This window comes from Eschscholzia californica, unplaced genomic scaffold (assembly GCF_041429995.1).
Source record: "Eschscholzia californica isolate CP2 unplaced genomic scaffold, dmEscCali1.0.p SCAF_1, whole genome shotgun sequence".
NCBI classification, from domain to species: domain Eukaryota; kingdom Viridiplantae; phylum Streptophyta; class Magnoliopsida; order Ranunculales; family Papaveraceae; genus Eschscholzia; species Eschscholzia californica.
In genome coordinates, this window is record NW_028238198.1 from 75,311,122 (window position 1) to 75,314,897 (window position 3,776).

At 36.1% G+C, this 3,776-nt stretch overlaps 1 non-coding gene across 1 annotated transcript; it reads left to right on the forward strand.

Moving 5' to 3' along the window:
• Positions 1 to 3,006: 3,006 nt before the first annotated feature.
• LOC147569157 (small nucleolar RNA U3) lies at positions 3,007 to 3,223 on the forward strand. Its single transcript, XR_015231588.1, has one exon. It is a non-coding gene; the product is annotated as a small nucleolar RNA U3 (small nucleolar RNA).
• The last annotated feature ends 553 nt before the right edge of the window (positions 3,224 to 3,776 follow it).

The following is a 3,776-nucleotide window of genomic DNA, read 5'->3' on the forward strand; positions in this document are numbered from 1 at the left end:
AGGAGCCAATCTGAGAATTTTTTATAAAGTTAGGGACTTGGCAGGAAGTTGGTCACAAAGTTAGGAGATATTTGGGAAATAACCTATTATAAGATGCTATACCTAGTAAACTCATATTTAAAAAAATTTGTTTGTCATGATATCGATTTAAATTCAATTCAAAATTAAAAGAAATACGAAGGTTTTGTTAGGTTATTTTTCCCAACACTAGTATCAGTGCCCAGGTAATAACAAGTCTCGGCCCTTTAACTATTGGAGTTAAAGAGATTTCTATTTCTTTGTTCAGTTTATCCACCATAGTTTTGGTGAATAGTCGGTTAATCCTCTATTTGTTTAGGGAAGAATTGTTATCCAAGAGTGTTTCCATACATCTTGAACAATTGGTTTATCCTTTCACATCATATCCTTTCACCACTAGGCGTGCCATGTACCGTGGTTGTGAATTTCTTTCTTCAGTCTTAATTTTGAACACCCACTTATTTTTAAGAATTTTGTTGTTCTTAGGTTTTTCAATCAACTTAAAAATGTTGTTGTCATGTAAGGATTCAATCTCAACTTACATAGCTTTCAACCACTTCTTCTTGTGTACATCATCTAGGGCTTCTTCCTAACACTGTGGTTCTCCACTATCAGTGACCATCACATACTCGTGTGGAGGCTACTTGGTAGATGATGCTTTCTCTCTAGTCGATCTTCTCAATTCAGCTGGTGGTTCAAGTTGAACTTCCATTCCTTGCTTAACATCATCACCCATAGGAACATCTTCATGAGGTTCATCTTCATGATTTTGTTCTTCACCTGCATTATCATGCATAACCTTAGAAGAGATATGTGGATCTAGATCAATGAGATCATTACTATGATTCTCATGTTTCACAACTTTCAGAACAAAGAGAAGATAGAGAAATAGAGATTTCTGACTTGTTAGGAAAAAATAACCTAATTAACTTGTTTAGGAATATGAAGATAAACGATGTGAAAGTAAAAGTAGAGACGCCAAGATTATTTAACGTGGCAAACCCCTCCAAGATTAAAGGTAAAAACCACAGGACCTAGCCTAGAAATCTTCCATTATGATTAAATAATGGGTTACACAATTCTTCACCAAACCTATGGTGGAGAAACCAAACAAGAAAGGGGATACAGAGATTTCTTATTCCTAAGGATTTGCACAAATCCTAGATTACCAAAGGCCGGAGAAGATAACCACAAACTAAATTGCTTCACAAGATTAATAATCTTCTTTTCTTCAAACTAATATTCTTCTCTTTCAATCTCTCTTTAAAGAACTACTTCAGAAATCTCTCTTTCTCTGACCTCTTTCTGTTTTCATCTCTCTGATCTCTATCTCTCTCTAATCTGAGAGGATCTGATTTGAAAAGATTTTGTAGTAACTCCCCCAACTGGGAGGATACTTTCTGACTTGAAAGTATGAATCATTTTTCTTCCTTTCATTCCCTATTTATAATGAAATAAGGAGGTATTCAACTAGAAATAGGATTCATTTTTTAGGCTTTAAATAGAAACTTCTATTTCAGCCCAAAAAAAAGGAATAAGGAAAATCCTATTCCAACGAGGAGTCCTTTTATTATATGAAGGGACCCCAACATACTCCCCAGGGTCGTGCCTGAGAATTTGGGGGCCCAACGCGAAATTTGATTCTGGGCCTTTCGTACAATAAATTACAAACGTATTTTGAAGAAAATTAGTCATAAAGAAAAAAATTATTTTGCAACATCATTTTTATGAATGATCTAATCTAAGAATCCACTATCACTTGCGAACAAAAAAAAATTTATTTTATTTTTTATTATAAGCTTATAACTACATGTAACATAATGAAATTCTAAACTTTCATGATATGTTTGGATCTCAAGCATAATCATATTAAATATTCAGTTTGCAACTTATCGAACATGACCAGGGGCGAACAAAAGTTGTTAACAAGCAGAGCTGACTTAAAATAATAGAGAGAAAATACTATCTTAGTACAACGTATAGTCTAGAATCTAAAAGTAATTTTTCAGACATGGTATCTTTTGTATAATGATTTTCACATATATATATATATTATCTAGTGTCAGAATTTGACTAAAAGCTTTTAGATTTCTATTTCTTGAAGTCACTTGAGAAAAACAAAAAAATGCACCTAAAATAAAAAAAAATAGTTAAAAAAAAGTGCAATGAGCAAAATAAAAAGTCGATTTAACGATAATACTCTTCTTAACCAAAATCTGGAAAAAAATACCACATTTGGTGGCCTGGGGACTCGAACCCGCATCGGTTGCTTGGATACTAACCAAGTTCACCAGTCGAGGCGCCCTGCCCGCACCCTCCACACGGCCCTGATACTCCCCCTCCCGACCTATGAAAATGACCCGCTATTCCAAAGCCAACAATACTACTATATAGCTCATGCTTGCCTTTAAGCAATGATTTTGCCATCATATCTGAAGTATTGTCTTCTATATGATTTTCTTGGTCTTCAACACTTTTTCTTCAATAACGTCTTGAAACCACTGATATCTCACATTCCAATTGCATTCAACTCTCATTCATGAATTCACTGTTCGTGAACAGATCTAGGTCTGTTCGTTGAACAGATCTAGCTCCGGCGAAGGGGTTCCCTTCGCCGGAGTTTTAGAGAGAGAGAGTGTGTGAGGAAACAAAATTTGAAGGTCGCTGGCCGAAAATTTGGCCGGCCAGCGACCCCTGTCGGAGAAAATGATGATGTGGCGTGATAGGTGACTTGGCAGAGAGAGAAAATGAGATGGAGGAGAGAGAGTAACGGACAGTTAAAGATAACGGAAAAAGGGGGCCATACGGGAATATTTGTTAAAGTAGGGGGTCAGGCAGGAAGCTGGTCACAAAGTTGGGGGCCATTTGGGAAATAACCCTTTAGTTTTTTGGAATAAAACCTTTTACATATTAAACAACATTAGACTCACATCACTCAAATTGAAAGAGACTCTTTGCCCTTTAAGCAGACGAATTGCAATAGATGGCACGACCTTACTTGAACAGGATATGTTCTATAGGATCGTACATCTGTATCCTTGATTTCTGAGGAGACATGAACCTAAGTTTGGTCGATGAATCATGACGGTCCAATCAGAGCGTGATTAATAGTAGGGGTGTGATCTATATCATATTCTCAGCATAGATGATCGTTCTCAGCTTGTCCTTGGATGGCTGAGATGGTTGGTCCGTTGTCTGACAGACTTCCGCAAATCTTTTTGGCACTCGATTTGAGTGAGGTCCAAGTTTTCTGCTGCTTGAAGCTTGAAATACCCAAATACACAGACAAATGCATTTCCTTACAAAAAAAATTGTAGTGATAGTAATATATCATTTAACTTTGGCGCTTCTTCGAACCTCTAAATCTAGATTTTAAAAATCTCGATTGACCAAGTTCTGCGTTTTGCATATCACCCTCAAGTACTTTTTTCTGTTTCTTTTATTTGTAGGTAATATTAAGGTTGGTCGCATTGTTCTTGGACCAAAAATGCTTCAGATTAGTAAACTAGTTTCTTTAAAGCAAACTTTTTTTTTTGAGAAACAGGGGATATATTGATTAATGTGCCGAGAGAGCACTCAAAGTGACGAATTTGCATATTAGATAACATCACCTCCCAAGAAAACAAGAAGACTGAGAAAGGTGCCCGTATGAAAATTCTAGTTGTCGAAGCCCATGAATAAATTAGTGTCTTGACTTGTAAAACAAACCTTATTTGGACTCAGAACTCTTAGTGACAAGTCTAGCGAGTTTGTGATGT